This window comes from Pristiophorus japonicus, chromosome 13 (genome assembly GCF_044704955.1).
Source record: "Pristiophorus japonicus isolate sPriJap1 chromosome 13, sPriJap1.hap1, whole genome shotgun sequence".
Taxonomy (NCBI): domain Eukaryota; kingdom Metazoa; phylum Chordata; class Chondrichthyes; family Pristiophoridae; genus Pristiophorus; species Pristiophorus japonicus.
The window spans coordinates 183,518,844-183,538,504 of record NC_091989.1 but is presented as its reverse complement, the minus strand read 5'-3'; positions in this window follow the sequence as shown (position 1 = coordinate 183,538,504).

Genomic DNA, 19,661 nt, shown 5'->3' with positions numbered 1-19,661 from the left:
TCTTCCAGCTGGAGCTGTACAAGTTGGGCCTTTATAGGCCTCACCACGCACCCCGGACTCGCGCTGCTCGAACTGCCGCTTCTCCTCCGACTTTGGGCCTTTATAGGCCTCACCACGCACCCCGGACTCGCGCTGCTCGAACTGCCGCTCCTCCTCCGACTTTGGGCCTTTATAGGCCTCACCACGCACCCCGGACTCGCGCTGCTCGAACTGCCGCTCCTCCTCTGACGTTCGGCCTTTATAGGCCTCTCCACGCACCCCGGACTCACGCTGCTCGAACTTTAACTCAAGATTTTCCCATGCTGACGCCCCGAGAGAGGTGTGTAACACCGTCCCGAGTGCCCCGCCCCACACTCAGGGCCCAGCTGCCCAATTTTGCTGAATGAGGCGCAAACTGTTCCCGGCCGCAAACTTTACCGCCCCGCCGCCATTACCGCCCCGAAATCTGCAAAGACGAAAATCAGCTCTTGGGGAATCAAGGGATATGGGGAACGGACGGGAATGTGTCGCTGAGGTTGAAGATCAGCCATGATCCTATTGAATGTTATTGTTGTTGAGTCTTCGTTTCCCGATGAGATGATTCTTGACTTTCATTCAGTCTTTTTTTCCCAGTTATAATATTTGTTTGAGTATTACATGAAGTATTGAAAGAAAATAACCTATTTAAAAAAAAATCTCCCCAATATTCTTTATCCTGAGCTATTCGCTTCTAGTCTCTGGAAAATTAATCTTTAATTCCTGTCGACTCCGGGCCAATCCTGGAGGATTTCTCAGCTGTTGAAGAAAATAACTTTGAATATATGAACGGTCAGTATGAGAACAGGCCATTCAGCCCTTCCATAGTCCACGCATGACCAACTCATTCATGGACCACAAACCCCTCCGGCAGGACTTCTCTACTCATTTCCCAACCCTCACAGCAATCAAACAGATCTATTAATATTTCTACATCCCTTACTGCCTTTTCTCAAACAGGTATTAAGGGTTATTCCCTCAAAAGGGAATAAGGGGTTATCGGGGGTGGGCAGGGAAGTAGACCTGAGTCCATGATCGGATCAGCCAGGATCATATTAAATGGCGGAGCAGGCTCGAGGGGCCGTATGGCCTACTCCTGCTCCTATTTCTTATGTCCTTATGTATTGATCCTGCTTTTTTTAAAGACAGAAATTCTTTCAAACATCTACTATCTTGTTTGAAAAAAAATTCTTATAAGCTTCTAGTTACTAGATTAGATTTTGAAACCTGTCTTTGAGTTCTGTGCTCACTGTCAAAGTGAAATATTCTGGTCACCTCTGCCTTATCTTCACCTTTCATTATTCTGAACACATTTATCAAGCCTCCCTTCATGCCTTTTGTCAAATGAAGATAAGTTAAGTCTGAACTTCATAACTGAAGTCCCTAATGGCTTGGAGCCATCCTTCTCACACTTCTCCTAACTCTTTTAGGCGATTAAACTCTACTGCAGTTAAATTTTCATGGACGTACTTTTGGGATCACTCGCCACTAGATGGCGTCACTGTTGGAGGTCATTGGGCTGCATGCACGTGTGTGTAGCCCAAGTATAAAAGGCGCCATTTTGTTTATTAGTCACTTCGGGTCTTAATAAAGCAGAGCCAATGTTATACCTCTTGGCGTTAAACAGTACTCAGTCTAACAATTATTGCATACACAGTACAGTATTAAAACTTTCTAATGATTGCAATCATGATTTATTGATCTGAAATCCCGACCAGCATGGCCATATCTTTAAATACACTCAACCTACATATTTATTGGGCTGGTTTTCTTGGGTTTGGCAGTAACAACAACATCCTAAGGTGCTTCAAATGAGCTTTATCAGACAAGATTTGACAACGAGCCACGTAAGGATCTAATAGGACAGGTAACCAAAAGCTTGGTCATAAGGAGTGTCTTAAAGGAGGAGTGGTTTAGGGAGGGAATTTCAGAGCTTGGGTCTTGAATGCTGAAGGCATGGCCACCAATGGTGGAGCGAAGGAAATCAAGGATGCTCAAGAGGCCAGATTTGGAGGGATGCTCAGATCTCAGAGGGTTGTAGGGCTGGAGGAGGTTGTAGAGATAGGGAAGGGCGAGACCATGGATTGATTTAAACAGAAGAATGAGAATTTTAAAAATGAGGCTTTGCTGGACTAGGAGACAATGTAGATCAGGAAAGATAGGGATGATAGGTTAATGGGACTTGGTGCAAATCAGGATATGGAGAGCATAATTATGGATGAGGCCAAATTTATGGGGTAGAAGATGGAAAGCCAGCTAGGGAATCATTGGAAAGTGGAGTCTAGATGTACCAAAAGCATGGATGATGGTTTCAGCAGATGGGCTGAGGCAGGGATGGAGACAGATCATATCACAAAGGTAGAAGTAGGCGAAATTGGCAATGGAGAAGACATGGAATCAGTAACTCAACTCAGGATCCTATAGGGCACTGAGTTTGCAAATAGTCTGGTGCAGCCTCAGACAATGGCCAGGTAGGGGGCTGAACTCAATGGCTGGGGAACGGAGTTTGTGGCGGGGTCTAAAGACAAGGGTTTTAATTGGAAGAAATTTCTGCTCATCCAATACTAAGTGTCGGTCAAGCAGCGTGACATATCAGATGCAGTGCAAGGGTCGCAAGAGAGAGAACATAAGAACATAAGAATTAGGAAGATGAGTAGGCCATTCGGTCCCTCGAGCTTGCTCCGACATCCAATAAGGTCACGGCTGATCTTCAAGATCAACTCCAATTTCCTGCCCGATCCCCATATCCCCTGATAGTCCAAGGGCTAAAGATTCGGGTGTGACCCGTTTGGGAGCGGTAACACTGGCAAGACATGAGACATTGCTCCGGGTGCAGAACTCTTGCCTCTCACGAGAAATTGGGGTTACCGCGCCCGAAAGGAAGAGCAGCAAATAAATCAGGTGCTCCACTTCCTTTTTGGTGTGTAAGCATACTGTAGCTCAACGGCAGAGGTTGGGGTGGTCTTGGACCTTGCCTGGAGATGGCGAAGGTTGAACAGGTTCCCACTGGTTCTGTAGTTTAGTTCCACTCCAGTGGGGAGCTTGTTGAGTGTGAGGTGGAGCAGTGGAAACGTTACACGGACACCCTCAAAGCCTCCCTGATAAAGTGCAACATCCCTACTGACACCTGGGAGTCCCTGGCCAAAGACCGTCCTAAGTGGAGGACGTGCATCCGGGAGGGCGCTGAGCACCTTGAGTCTCGTCACCGAGAGCGTGCAGAAATCAAGCGCAGGCAGCGGAAAGCGCGTTTGGCAAACCTGTCCCACCCACACTTTCCCCCAGCGACTATCTGTCCCACCTGTGACAGGGACTGTGGCTCTCGTATTGGACTGTTCAGTCACTTAAGGACTCATTTTTAGAGAGGAAGCAAGTCTTCCTCGATTCTGAGGGACTGCCTATGATGATGACGGTGTGATAGCGGGCCGGATGCTTTGGGCGCGGGTCGTACGGCTCAGCAGCGTTACGCACTGGGCCGTGTAGAGGGACTCTTCCCTGAATTAAAGGGGAGGGCCCAAGCTGCACACTCTGCAGGAAACGAAGAGTCCTATCTGGACAACCGGGGAGCGGGGTGGGGGGGGCCATGCCAACAGACTGGCACTCAAGCAGAGCGGCGGGCTGACTGATCGTGGCACCGACCCCGCATCCAAAGCAGCAATGGGGTGCACAAGAAAAGCGACCTTTATGGGGGGGGGGGAACAGCCGAAGCCCTCCCCTTTAACCTTTGCTCCGCGAACGGCCGGCCGCCCGATATGCGCCCCCTGGCACTGTCGCTGTCATCACCTGGCGCAGCTTCAGAGGGCAATCCCCAATTTAGAGTCCGGGGGTGCTGCACACGATGCTGACTGCATCACCAGGCGCAGCAGAGCGGGGCACTATGGGTTGCCGCCGACGCTAAACTCACACCGAATTTAGCGAGAGTCGTTAGTAGCACCACGTCTGCTCGCAAAGGCGTTTGCGTCAATGATCCGAATTTCTCCCTTCTCAAAAACCTCACTATCTGAGCCTTGAACTTACTCAACGATTTATCAGAGTGGTGGTGAGGTAGAGCTTGGTGTCATCAGCGTGTAGGTGTAATCTGATGCTGTGCTTTTTTTCGCGTGATATTGCTGAGGGGCAGCACATAAATGAGGAAGAGGAGGCTGCACGGTACCAACGGGCCATCCGGCATGAGACGGGTTCGGTGGTCATGGCGAGAGGCCAGAGACAGCACGGGCCAGCCCACACTGCAACATGCGTGCGCACTCGGTCCGTGCAGCAGAGCAGGTCTCCAGTCATCCTGGTCCGACACTTGCCACTGGATAAAGGCCTAGCTCTGTCGAGCCCGTGTGGTGGCTGGTGTGCAACGGTCACCACACGTTAAAAAAATCCACGCACAGTCATCTACCACCCCCTCAACTGGAGTTCAGGACTGGAACATCGGGTCCTTCATTGAAACATCTGTGAACTCATGTGGAGGCAAGTTGTCCTCGTTCAATGATGATGATGATGGTCGCGGTACCACAGGCATGCTCAGCAAGAATCGTCCAGGACAGGAAGGAAGAGGGTTATTTTATTTCTCCCAGGCAGTATAATGAGCGCACAGGGTAAGAAATAATAGAGTACCATTATTTTCATTGTTAAGCGCTTCAATGTCAGGTAATTTCTTGCTTAAAAAAAAAACTACGCTCTTAAAAATTCAACTAGAAAATGTAATGAGGCATAAATTAATGCAGTGAGAATTCTAATTCTCAATCAGTATATACCCTCTCATGCGTGTCCCCCTGGTATTGTGTTGGTACTGACAGCACAGCACTGGTTCAATTGCTTTGTTCGCTGACGATGAAAGATTAATGAAGAGCAGTGCATTTTAGTTGGCCGAGATTAATTGCATCCCTTATTTTCCAACTCTAAAGACTCCAAAGATATTTGCAAAGACTAATCCTGGCGGCCGTTCCGTCAACAAGTACAGGGGGAAATTAATAGACATTCTATTCCAGAGCTCCTTGGAGGCTTTGCCAATGCAGTCTAAACATCTGGGGAACAACTGCCTGCGAGATGGCTTAGCGGAGGAAAGGCGTTAATTGAGCTTTTATTTTAATACCATCTGATGACACTTTAGCTGTTACGATCTTTTTTATTTTGTCTACTTAAAAAGACTCCAGTTCTAAAAATGCTCCTATTTTTGTCGGCTTTTAAAAAAATTATTCGTTCATGGGATGTGGGCATCGCTTGCATTTATTGCCCATCCCTAATTGCCCTTGAGAAGGTGGCGGTGAGCTGCCATTTCAGAGGGTAGTTATGAGTCAACCACATTGCTGTGAGTCTGGAGTCACAAATGGGCCAGGCTGGCAGATTTCTTTCCCGAAAGGACATTAGCAAAGCAGATGGGTTTTCACAACAATCCAGTAGTTTTATGGTCACTATTACTAGCTTTTTGTAAATTTCAGATTTTTATTTAACTAACTGAATTGAAATTTCCCAGTTGCTGTGGGGGGATTTAAACTCATGTCTCTGATAATTTTTCCAGGCCTCTGGATTACTGGTCCAGTAACATAACCACTGTGCTGCTGTACCCCTGGTAATGGCTTTGCTGTTACTAATTACACCTCATCTGGACCCATCTTTTGTTTCGTTACTTGTCCCATTACCAACCACCTTTTGCCTTGCATCACCATCACATTAATCATTTAATCTCCTGAAACGTTAACTCAGTTTCTCTCTCCACAGATGCTGCCCGACCCGCTGAGTATTTCCCAACAGTTCCTGTTATTATTCCAATTCTACGATCCTGTGTTGCACACTCAGAGATCCTAGTCCTCTGTGACATGCTCCAAACATCACTAAAGAAAGCAGATGATCTGGTCATTACTCAGTCCACAGATCCCTGAAAATAGCAGGCCAGGTAGATAAGCTCGTTAAGAAGGCATACGTGATATTTGCCTTTATTAGCCGAGCCATTGAATGCAAGAGCAGGGAGGTTATGCTTGAACTGTATAAAACACTGGTTAGTCCTCAGCTGGAGTACTGCGGCAGTTCTGGTCACCACACTAAAGGAACGATGTGATTGCATTGGAGAGGGTACAGAGGAGATTTACGAGGATGTTGCCTGGACTGGAGAATTTTGGCTATGAGGAAAGATTGGATAGGCTGGGTTTATTTTCTTTGGAAGAGAGGAGGCTGAGGGGAGACCTTATGGAGAGGTATAAAATTATGAGGGGCCTAGATAGAGTGGATAGGAAGGACCTATTTCCCTTAGCAGAGGGGTCAACAACCAGGGGGCATAGATTTAAAGTAATTGGGAGGAGGTTTAGAGGGGATTTGAGGGAATTTTTTTGACCCAGAGGGTGGTGGGGGTCTGGAACTCACTGCCTGAAAGAGTGGTAGAGGCAGAAGCCCTCACCACATTTAAAAAATATGTGGATGTGCACTTAAAGTGCCGTAACCTACAGGACTACGGACCAAGAGCTGGAAAGTGGGATTAGGCTGGATAGCTCTTGGTCGGCCGGCATGGACACGATGGGCCAAAATGGCCTCCTTCCGTGCTGTAAGTTTCTATGACCCTATGATTATTTGATACTTTCATTGTTGTCTGTATGTCCTTGCTGTGCGCAAATTGGCTGCCTCATTTCTTACATTCCAACAGTGACTATGTTTCAAAGCGCTTTGGGATGTCCTGAGGTTATGAAGTTCTTCTTTCTTTCCTTGTTTATATATTTTTTCAATTCCTGAGAAACTTAGCTGAAGGACCAAGGTGGGAAGGGAAGGGAAAGGAAGAAAATACAAGAAGCTGTGATTTCGGTGATGTCATCATCGAAACATAAAAAGTAGGTGCAGGAGTAGGCCATTCGGCCCTTCGAGTCTGCACCAACATTCAATATGATCATGGCTGATCATGCAACTTCAGTACCCGACTCCTGCCTTCTCTCCATACCCCTTGATCCCTTTAGCCATAGAGGCCACATCTAACTCCCTTTTGAACATCCAACGAACTGGCCTCAACAACTTTCTGTAGTGGAGAATTCCACAGGTTCACAATTCTCTGAGTGAAGAAGTTTATCCTCATCTCGCTCCTAACTGGCTTACCCCTTATCCTTAGACTGTGACCCCTGGTTCTGGACTTCCCTAACATTGGGAACATTCTTCCTGCATCTAACCTGTCCAATCCCATCAGAATTTTATATGCTTCTATGAGATCCCCTCTCATTCTTCTAAATTCCAGTGAAGAGAAGCCTAGTCGATCCAGTCTTTCTTCGTATATCAGTCCTGCTATCCCGGGAATCAGTCTGGTGAACCTTCGCTGCACTCCCTCAATAGCAAGGATGTTCTTCCTCAGATTAGGAGACCAAAACTGTACACAATATTCAAGGTGGGGTTTGAAAGCTTATGGATTGTGAAAGGAAAAAAAGACTGAATGTAGAGAGGACTCTTACAGTTTTGAAGTCCGAGAATAACGAATAGAAATAAAGAACTTGGAATGATATCACAACCTCAGGACCCCAATTTGTGCACAGCAAGGTCCCACAGACAACAATGAGAAAAATGACCAGATCGTCTGCTTCTTTTAGTGATGTTGGTTGAAGGATAAATATTGGCCAGGACACCGGAGATATTACCTCTGCTCTTCTTTGAAAGAGTGTAATTCACCTGCAAGGGCAGACGGGGCCTTGGTTTAACATCTCTTCTGAAAAGTGGCACATCTGATAGTGCAGCACTCCCTCAGCACTGCACTGGGAGTGTCAGCTTAGAACTTGTGCTCAAGGCGCTGATGTGGGTCTATGAATCCACAACCTTCTGACTCAGGGCCAAGACTGTTACCCACTGAGTCCCTGTTGGTAGCTCAATGATACCCAAGCATGATTTAGTGAATGAAATGGATCACAGGATATGAGCATTCATTGCCCGTCCCTAAATGCCCTTGAGAAGGCGGTAGCCTTCTTGAACTGCTGCAGTCCGTGTCGTGAAGGCGCTCCCACAGTGCTGTTTAGGTAGGGCGCTCCTGGACTTTGACCCAGTAACGATGAAGGAACGGTGATATATTTCCAAATCAGAATGGTGCAACTTGGAGAGGAACTTGGAGATGGTGGTGTTCCCATGTGCCTGCTGCCCTTGTCCATCTTGGGTGGTAGAGGTCACGTGTTTGGGAGGTGCTGCCGAAGAAGCCTTGGCGAGTTGCTGCAGTGCATCTTGTAGATGGTACACACTGCAGCCACGGTGCGCCGGTGGTGGAGGGAGTGAATGTTGAAGATGGTGGATTGGGTGACAATCAAGTGGGCTGCTTTGTCCTGGATGGTGTCGAGCTTTTTGAGTGTTGTTGGAGCTGCACTCATCCAGGCAAGTGGGGAGTATTCCATCACACTCCTGACTTGTGCCTTGTAGATGGTGGAAAGGCTTTGGGGAGTCAGGAGGTGAGACATTCACCACATAATACCCAACCTTTGACCTGCTCTTGTAGCCACAGTTTTTATGTGGCTGGTCCAATTAACTTTCTGGTGAATTGTAACTTCCAGGATGTTGATGGTGGTGGATTGGTAATGCCGTTGAATGTCAAGGGGCTGTGGTTAGACTCTCGATTGTTGGAGATAGTCATTGCCTGGCACTTGTGTGGCATGAATGTTACTTGCCACTTATCAGGCCAAGTCTGAATGTCGCCCAGGTCTTGCTGCATGCGGGCATGGACTGCTTCATTATCTGAGGAGTTATGAATGGACCTGCACCAATGCGCAATCATTAGCGAACATCCCCACTTCTGACCTTATGATGGAGGGAAGGTCATTGATGAAGCAGCTGAAGATGGCCTAGGATATTGCCCTGAGGAACTCCTGCAGTGATGTCCTGGGGCTGATATGTAGCTCCCAAAAACCACAACCATCTTCCTTTGTCCTCCAGCCAGTGAAGAGATTGCCCCCTGATTATCATTGACTTTAATTTTACTAGAGCTCCTTGATGTCACACTCGGTCAAATGCTGCTTTGATGTCAGTCACTCTCACCTCACCTCTGGATTTCAGATCTTTTGTCTCATGCCTGTAAAATTGAAATAGAGCATTATCAATAAGTAACCTGATATAAGGGAAGGGCTTTCCATTGTGATGTCTCAATTGGTATTGAGCCGTAATTATTGCAATACTCCCAGGAACACGCTGAAAGTAATGCAATTAAATATGCTAGTAAGAACTCTCATGGGACTGAACGTTCATTCCCCTAGGACGCATGTCTGCTTTCTTCTTGCATTCTGCAGTGACAGGAAAACATATATTCTAATGAGTCTTTTAATAAACTTATAGGGTGTCATCTGTAGACACCAATTATTAATTTGGGAGAGAAGGACCTTCAGAGTTCTGGATAGTAATAATTTGACATAATGCCAGACTGTGACTCTGCTTAAAGATAACAGATTGCAGCCCATTAGATGCGCAATACCTCAACTGATACCACAAATATCATCATCATAGGCAGTCCCTCAGAATCGAGGAAGACTTGCTTCCACTCTTAAAATGAGTCCTTAGGTGGCTGAACAGTCCAATACGAGAATCACAGTCTCTGTCACAGGTAGGACAGATAGTCATTGAGGGAAAGGGTGGGTGGGGAGTCTGGTTTGCCGCACGCTTTTTCTGCTGCCTGCGCTTGATTTCTGCACGCTCTCGGCGACGAGACTCAAGGTGCTCAGCGCCCTCCCAGATGCACTTCCTCCACTTAGGGCAGTCTTTGGCCAGGGACTCCCAGGTGTCAGTTGGGAATGTTGCACTTTATCAGGGAGGCTTTGAGGGTGACCATCTTTAAAAAAAGGGGACAAGTCCGACTGCAACAACTACAGAGGAATCTCCCTGTTATCAGCCATTGGGAAAGTCATCACTAGAGTCCTCCTCAATCGCCTTCTTCCTGTGGTTGAGGAGCTTCTCCCGGAGTCACAGTGCAGATTTCGTCCCCTATGGAGCACAACGGACATGATTTTTACAGCGCGACAGCTGCCTGAAAAGTGCAGGGAGCAGCACCAGCCCTTATACATGGCCTTCTTCGACCTTCCAAAGGTCTTTGACACTGTCACCTGTGGAGGTCTATGGAGCGTCCTCCTCTGTTTCGTCATCATCTTCCGCCTGCTCCACAACAACATGCAGGCCGCGATCCTTACCAACGGATCCATCACCACAGAAATATACAGAAGGTAGGCTTCTCTATCTTGACGGCACTTCAATACAAATCATAATTACAACCATTTATAGAGTGCAACTCATGTAACAGGCCGAGGTGCTTCTGGCAGGGTCAATGGACGAGGTCATCAACAGGTGAGATTCCTGACCGTAACTGCATAATCACATTCCCAATCAACAGTGGCCCCATCATTTCATTTCCTTTCGTAGCTAAGCTCTGTCTTTAAGCAATACATTCCGTCACGATCTATGGCTCCTTCTCGTAGCCAATAATCACCTAGGTAGAATCATGAATGGTTACAGCTCAGAACGAGGCCATTCGGCCATCGAACCTGTGCCGGCTCTCTGCAAGAGCACTTCAGCCAGTCCCACTCCACTGCCTTTTCCCCGTGGCCCTGCAATTTTTTTTCCTTCAGGTATTTATCCAACTCCTTTTTTAAAAGCCACAATTGAATCTGCCTCCACCACCCTTTCAGGCCGTGCATTCCAGATCCTAACCACTCGCTGCGTAAACAAAGTTTTCCTCATGTCGCCTTTGGTTCTGTTGCCAGTCACCTTAAATCTGTGTCCTCTGGTTCTCAACCCTTCTGCCAATGGGAACAGTTTCTCTCGATCTACTCTGTCCAGACCCCTCATGATTTTGAACACCTCTATCAAATCTCCTCTCAACCTTCTCTGCTCTAATAATAACTTAATAATAATAACTTTTATTTGTATAGCCCCTTTAACGTAGTAAAACGTCCCAAGGCGCTCCACAATAGTGTTACAAAACAAAGCAGATAAATTTGATGCCGAGTCACAAATTATTAAGGCAGATGACCAAAATCTTGTTTAAAGAGGTAGGTTTTAAGGAGCGTCTTAATGGAGGAATGAGAGCTAGAGAGGCGGAGAGGTTTAGGGAGGGAGTTCTAGAGCTAAGGGCCCAAATAGCTGAAGGTACAGCACCGATGGTTGAGCAGTTATAATGAGGGATGTTCAAGAGGCCAGAATTTGAGGCTCGTGGGGTGGTGAGGCTGAAAAAGATTACAGAGATAGGGAGGGGCGAGGCCATGGAATGATTTGCAAACAAGGATGCGAATTTTTGAACTCGAGGCGTTGTTAAACTGGGAGCCAAGGAGAACAACCCCAGCTTCTCCAGTCTCTCCAAGTAACTGAAGTCCCTCATCCCTGGAACCATTCTTGTAAATCTTTCCTGCACTCTCTCTAAATCCTTCACATCAAGACAAAGCTTATGCTCAGAGCTGGGAGAACACAAACGGTGTGGATCACTAGCACATTGGAGGAATTTTGTGAGCGCAGGAATACGGCGGAGGGGAGGAAGGTGGTTGGGACGTCTGACTGAGAAGGAGGAGTGGAACCACAGAGGTAAAGCCTTGTCAACAGCTGCCTGAAGATCCAAGGAATTTATATCAATACTTTCCCTCTGTCCACCATGCCAAGAAAGTCTTTGAAATTCCAGTTTGTTGGTTAAATATGACCGTTCTTTCCAAAATCCACGGTGAATATTCTTTAACATATTGGGCCCGAAATTCAACTTGACAGATCGGAAAAGCCGGTTTTCCCATATGCGCATTGTGTGCTGAAAAACGGGTCTATAGACACTCAGTACGGACCCGGGAGGTTGGAATTTCTGCTCCATTGAGTGCACACTGTCTAACTTCTCCTCTGCTATTCCTGGAAATATGATGCAGGCAATTTTCTGTCTTCTTCCTGAATATAAAGTGGTGTGAAGTAATTAGTTAGTTCTTTGTCCTTGGATTCCACCTTCCCACTATCGCGTTTCAATATACAAGTACTTCTAACATTGAAAAATAAAACCTTTAGTGTCACTTGAATTGTTCTCACCAATCCTACACAAGTCTGCCTTTCACAGTGTCAGCTGTGGCTCAGCGGGTAGCATATTTGCATCTGAGTCAAAAAGGTTGTGGGTTCAAGTCCCATTCCAGGGACTTAAGCACTTAAATCTAAGCTGACACTCCAGTGGAGTGCTGCACTGTCAGAGGTGCTGTCTTTCGGATGAGGTGTTAAACCGAGGCCCCGTCTGGCCCCTCAGGTGGACATAAAAGATCCAATGGCACTATTTTGAAGAAGAGCAGGGGAATTATTCCCGGTGCCCTAGCCAATAATTATCCCTCAACCAATAACACTAACACAGATTATTTGATCATTTATCTCATTGCTGTGTGTGGGAGCTTGCTTTGCACAAATTGGCTGCCGCATCTCCTACAGTACAACAGGGACTACATTCTAAAGCAATTCATTGGCTGTAAAGCACTTTAGGACATCCCAAGTTCATTCAAGGCGCTATATCAATGCAAGTTTTTTCGAATTTTATTTCTATTATCCAGTACACTTTATTCGTCACTGAAGATTGTATTCAGAAGAATTTGTGACCACATTGGTTGGTTGACAAACTGAGGCAACGAGCAGTCCTCGACAACCCAACAACCTGGAACCTTCGTTTTTCTTCTGCTTTTAGCTCAGCTAACATCTGGGCAATCGAAACCCCCTCTGGATAACATCTGGGGGTAGAAATTTACCCCCCGCCCGAACTCTTGTAGTTTTTCTCCGTCGCACGTGTGCGGCGCTTGGTGCCGTCGATATTCAGCACTTGAATGTTTTTGGTTATTGCGGACGGATGTAGTCATGGCTGAGGTGCAGAAGTGCCCTCCCCGATCACTCACCAGCGCTGCGCTAATGATGTCAGCGCGGCGCGTCACCGCGTCCCTTCAGTTAAAGGGGAGAGCCGCTGCGAGCTCGGCAGATTTTTCAGTTAGGCCCACCGGGCCACCAGGGAGGGTTCCGGCCGGGCCAGCGGCCTGGTGCCCAAGAGGAGCTGCCAGGCTGCCCGTTGGCGGCCCGGCCAAACCCGGGCGCATAATTGCCAGGCCGACCTTCCGGTAAAAAATAAAATGGCGTAGCCACACCGCCGACCAACAAGGAACAACAAGGAGTGCACCGACACAAAAAGCTGTAGGGGGCACCGACCGGCGGCACCCCTCCCGCGGGGCAATTCCACAAAGGGGATATTTCCCGCGGGGCAGTTTCGGGACGGTCAGTAAAGGGTCGGTAAGGTGTCGGCGCGTGCCCGCCCTGGCGGGAAACGGTGCAGCGATCCCCTACACCGCTCCGCCCCCGAGGAAGGGCAATTTTCAAAATGGCGCCCGCTCCGCGGCGAGTCGGCACCCGTTCCACGTCGCCCGTGACCGCCACTTTCAGGCGGCCAGAGGCCTTTTCGCGGGGGGGGCAATTTCGGCCCCTGGTCTTTTTGCGACCTGATTTGTAACGCCATTTCCCTATCTATCCTTCCCTCGGAGCATGATCCTTCCCTTCCCTGTTCTTTGACCTCAATCCACACCAATCCTGCTTGATCAGGTAAGGCGCATGTTATTTTATCGCATGAATACAGTGAAGGGGAAGAAAGACTTGCATTTCTATAGCACCTTTCATGACATCAGGACGTCCCAACGTGCTTTACAGCCAATGAGATACTGGAGTGGAGTCACTGCTGTAATGTAGGAAACGTGGCAGCCAATTTGCGCATAGAAAGCTCCCACAAACAACAATGTGATAATGACCAGATAATCTGTTTTTAGTGATGCTGATTGAAGGATAAACATTGGCAAGATACCTGGGTTAACTCTTCTGCTCTTCTTCAACATAGTTCCTTGGGATCTTTTACATCCACCTGAGAGAGCAGGTGGGGTCTCGATTTAAAATCTCATCTGAAAGACGGCACCTCTGACAGTGCAGCACTCCCTCGGCACTGCACTGGGAGTGTCAGCCGAGATTTTTGCACTCAAGTCTCTGAAGTGGGACTTGAACCCACAACCTTCTGGCTAAGAGACAAGGGCCACAGCTGACAGTGCCCTCGATTACTCACAATACTACTCTCGGGGTTGATTTACAACTTGCCGCTCCAACCGAAAACCAACGTTGTGGATCGGCTGGCCATTGGAGAAACCTCTCAACTTTCAGCGATTTCTATAATGGGCGGCCGGCCCACATCTCCAGTTTTACTCCCGGGTAGCAAGCTAAAATACGACCACAGCCACTCGTCTTGTTGTGCCCATCACTTCTGTAAGCCATCGGTCCTGATATTTTCCATCTCCCAGTCAATGCCCTGGTCTCTGATGAAATTAAGGACAGGACAAATAAAGCAGGGAAGAGCAATAACAAAGGGCTAGAAAATGCTGAGCGCCCCCATTTGGGGCAGTAACTGTTGCAATAAGCAAATGTATCGGTGGGCGCTACACGAGTGAAGCCGACGTGAACTCTCGGTTTAGTGCTCCAGGAGGGAGGTGGAGCGCTAAATCAAGCGCTACCTCTTCCCTTGGAGCGCTAAAGCCGGCAAGAGGGGCGTTAGTGGTGTGGCGTTGCCCAGTGTCGACGGCAGCTCTGCCTCCCTTAAAGGGAAAGGCCATCGCTGCTGGCCCCATACTGGGACCACGGCTGCAGGCTCCGCACTGGGGCCATCGCTGCAGGCTCCGCACTGGGGCCACCGCTGCAGGCTCCGCACTGGGGTCACCGCTGCAGGCTCCGCACTGGGGCCATCGCTGCAGGCTCCGCACTGGGGCCACCGCTGCAGGCTCCGCACTGGAGCCATCGCTGCAGGCTCCGCACTGGGGCCACCGCTGCAGGCTCCGCACTGGGGCAATCGCTGCAGGCTCCACCAATGGGACCATGGCTGCCGGCTCCGCACTGGGACCATCGCTGCAGGCTCTGCCTTGGAACGATGTCCCGTGTCGCTGGCGGAAGCCGCAATCCGTGACGATCGGCCCCGAGCTCTCTAAGTGCAGGCTGATCAATCGCGGCACGGCAAAATGAAAAAAAAAAACTCACTTCGAGTGTTGCAAACCAATTTTTAAGTTGCCCGAAAGGCGTTACCTTGAAATACCGCTCACCTGGCGGCCAGTCTCCCTCACGTTGCCTTCTGCACTGCCGGTGCTGACGCCCGGCGATGCTGCAGGGGGCGGAACCGAAGTTCGCGTCCGGGACATTACCGGGGCGATGCACGGCCGGATGACATCACCATCTCTGGGACGCAGCAGGGTGTCATGGCACCAGGCTGCCGCAAACCTCCACCACCATTTTGTGGGCATCGGTGTACATTCCCGGTCGCAGAGCCTGTAGCGTCTATCATCGCCCCCTCCCCCCCCCCCCCCCCGCCACTGGAGGCACTAACGGGAAGCGCAGAGTAGGCCAATTTCTCCCACAAAATATACTAGAACATGTCACATGTCGGAATATAAACATCAGATTTTCTCGAGAAAGCGACAGTAATGTCAACTAATGGGATGGAACCAGTTAAAGGATTTGCAAGGCAATAAAATATTTCTCAGTAAAATGGCACGGAAATGTAGTCAAGGAAGAATGGATAAGATGAAATAATGCTGCATGGATCAGAGAAGTGGAAAAAAATAAATGGAATAAGATGAAAAAAAAAATAGAATTGGATTGACCGAAACCAAACTAAGTGCCCAAGATATGAAATAACAACAGAAAATGCTGAAAGCGCAGAGCACCTGAAGGAAATAGATAAGTTAATGTCAATGGACAACTCGCAGGTGGGCCCTTACCCAAAACATTCAGTTATTTCCCGTTCACACTGGCCTGCTGTGAATCGGACAAAAGATACGAATTGGTCAATAAAGACAAATGGAGGTAAAACAATAATGCTGAAGGTTATTAATTGGAAATTACGCTGTGCGATATTAAATCACTAAAATTAGCAACACAGGTTAACAAGACCATAAAAATGCATAAACTAGAGTTTATTTCTGGAAGGATAGAATTAAAAAGGCTCACGGGGTTGATTCCTGAGATGAAAAGGTTGACTTATGAAGAAAGGTTGAGTAGGTTGGGCCTATACTCATTGGAGTTTAGAAGAATGAGTGATCTTATTGAAGCATGTAAGATGCTGAGGGGGCTTGACAGGGTAGATGCAGAGAGGATGTTTCCCCTCATGGGGGAATCTAGAACTAGGGGGCATAGTTTCAGAATAAGGGGTCGCCCATTTAGAACTGAGATGAGAAGGAATTTCTTCTCTCAGAGGGTCATAAATCTGTGGAATTCCCTTCCCCAGAGGACTGTTGAGGCTGGGTCATTGAATATATTTAAGGCAGAGATAGACAGATTTTTGAGTGATAAGGGAGTGAAGGGTTATGGGGAGCAGGTGGGGAAGTGGAGCTGAGCTTAGGATCAGATCAGCCATGATCTTTTGAATGGCGGAGCAGGCTCGAGGGGACAAATGGCTGACTCCTGCTCCTATTTTTTATGTTCTATTGTTCTTATAAAAGTAGCAAAGTTATGCTAAACTTGTATCGAACCTTGGTTAGATCACAGTGGAGTACTGCGTGCAATTCTGGTCATCAATTATAAAAAGGACTTAGAGGCACTAGAGAGGGTGTAGAGAAGATGTACAAGGATGATACCAGAAAAAATAGAGTACACCTATCTGGAAAGGATGAACAGGCTGGGTCTCTTTTTCTCTTGAAAAGAGAAGGCTGAGGGGTGACCTACTCGAGGTCTTTAATCTTATGAAAGGTTTTGGTAGAGTGGATACAGAGCAAGTGTTGTGTGGAAGAGCATAACTAGAGGCCATCAATATAAGATAGTCACCAAGAAATCCAATAGGGAGTTCAGAAAAAACTTCTTTACCCAGAGGGTGTTGAGAATGTGGAACTCGCTATCACAGGGAGCGGTTGAAGCGAATAGTATCGATGCATTTAAGGGGAGGCTGGATAAGCATATGGGGGAGAAAGGAATAGGAGTTATACTGATCGAGTTAGATGAGGAAAGATGGGAGGAGGCTCGAGTGGAGCATAAACGTCGGCATGGACTGGATGGGCCGAATGGTCTGTTTCTGTGCCGTATAGCCCATGTAATCCTATTGTATGGTCGCTAATATGTTCATATTAAATTCCTTTCTGGGCTATTTTGTTGGAGAAGTTAACCCATTTAAAATAAGATAGAGTCCAGAGGAATTTGATACGAATGCAATAAGCAAGCTAATATCATACACAGTCACTTCTAAGCCAGTATATTTTTGTAAATCGACGCTGGTTACAAACAAATACATTGCTGCTAGCTTTCATCATCTTCTGTAATATCAGAGCAATTACGTTATCCTCTGCACCAACGAGGGCATTTTCCATTGCTGCATTATTCCTGCCAATGGGCTCCGGTGCATCTTATTGTGCTAAAATGCAATGGAGCAGTTTTGCACCTAGGAGACATCTGTGAGAAACAGGACTACATCTGGCCGAGCTCAAATGTTGTTCCTAATGCCTTTCTGTCCGGAGACAGCAGCACTAAGCTAATGCGACAGCTGTCAAATCAGGAGGAAGCAAAATCTTACACGTGCACAGTTGAATGCACCCAAAGAGAGCTCGGCAAACATTAACCGATTGCAGGGGAACTTTGCTGAGAAACTAATTGTCTTGTTGGCTCTTTGTTTGCATTTTAAATGTTAAGATGGTCCAGTAGACAAGCGGGTAATGTTTTAAATGTCAGAATCATAGAATGATACAGCACAGATGCAGACCACCGTGCCTGTGTCAGCTCTTTGAAAAAAAAAGGTCTTGCATTTATATAGCTCCTTTCACGACCAAAGGACTTTACAGCCAATGAATTACTTTTGAAGTGTAGTCACTGTTTATAACGTGGAAAACGCAGCAGCCAATTTGGGCACAGCAAGCTCCCACAAACAGAACTGTGATAATAACCAGATAATCTGTTTTTGTTAAGTTGATTGAGGGATAATTATTGGCCCCAGGACACGGGGGATAACTCGCCGCTTTTCTTTGAAATAGGGCAAAGGGATCTTGTACGTCCACCTGAGAGGGCAGACAGGGCCTTGGTTTACCATCTCATCCAAAAGACGGCACCTCCGACAGTGCAGCACACCCTCAGTACTGCACTGGGAACGTCACTCTGGATTAGGTGCTCAAGTCTCATGGAGTGGGACGCAAACCTATTATAATGTATGCACACGTGAGCATGCTCAGCCAGTCACGTGATGTTCACAAGACTCAATAAAACCCCAGCTAATTGAGTTCAGGTTCTCCACGATGAGGCATGCAGTTGTGATCCCGAGAGTTAGATGTGGCCCTTACGGCTAAAGGGATCAGAAGGTATGGAGAGAAGGCAGGAATTGGGTACTGAAGTTGCATGATCAGCCATGGCCGAATGGCCTACTCCTGCAACTATTTTCTATGTTTCTATATTTCTATGAACTGGTCGGGTTCAGTTTGATTGCTAAACCTTTGCTAATAAACCAGCTTGTTCTTTACAGCAAATGTGCAGCTGTGAATTCTTAAGCGAAGAACTCATGAAGCAAATACATGATGCTCAGGACCTTTTGTTCTTTCTGCCCCTCCCCACTTTCCCTGCCCTTGATGAAAACCTGTGACCTCTCTAAATTTTTCCAGTTCTGACGAAAGGTCACCGACCTGAAACGTTAACTCTGTTTCTCTCGCCACAGATGCTGCCTGACTTGCTGAGTATTTTCAGTTCCATTTTTCAAACTGATAGTCCTTTCGCTTCAATTATTACAGAACGAAATGTGTTACTGCAAAGCTGATCCCACTTCACAATGACGTAAAGCACGCACTCAATTAATAAAAGGTGAGTAATGCACTTAAAGAGTCACAGAGTGCGCTGCAGGAATATTAAGAATTTCCTTTCTACCAGATAATCATCTGTTTTCTCTAGTTCTCTCTACTGTACTGAACGTGCTGCGATGCAGTTCCACAGTCATTCCACCACTTTCTGACGCCTTGGCCAAGGGCGGGGTGGGGGGGGGGGGCGGCGGGGTTGGGGGGGGTGAAGGGGGGGGACATTATTCGGGCCGAACTGGCAGGCTACTTGACCATGGAAAGCATCACAGTCATGATCCCAAATCCTGTTTTTTTTTGTTATGTTGATGGAGGGATAAATATTGGCTGGTGCACCGGGGATAACTCCCCTGCTCTTCTTCGAAATAGTGCCGTGGGATCTTTTACATCCACCTGAGAGAGCAGACAGGGCCTCAGTTTAACGTCTCATCTGAAAGGCGGGACCTCCAACAATGCAGCACTTCCTCAGCAATGCACTGGAGAGTCAGCCTAGATTTGTTTGTCAAATAGCTCGATAGTGGCTCGCATCCCCCCAGGGGTGAGGGAGGCTGTCGTCCACATACATGCACTTTCAAAGCGAGGCTAGGGGTGAGTTTCCATCTGCATAACAGGAATTCTAGCTGATGGTTCCCACCCTCTCTAACCCCTGGGGGGATGCGAGCCACTATCGAGCTATTTGACAAACAAATCTAGGCTGACTCTCCGGTGCATTGCTGAGGAAGTGCTGCATTGTTGGAGGTCCCGCCTTTCAGATGAGACGTTAAACCGAGGCCCTGTCTGCTCTCTCAGGTGGATGTAAAAGATCCCACGGCACTACTTCGAAGAAGAGCAGGGGAGTTATCCCCGGTGCACCAGCCAATATTTATCCCTCCATCAACATAACAAAAAAAACCAGATCATCTG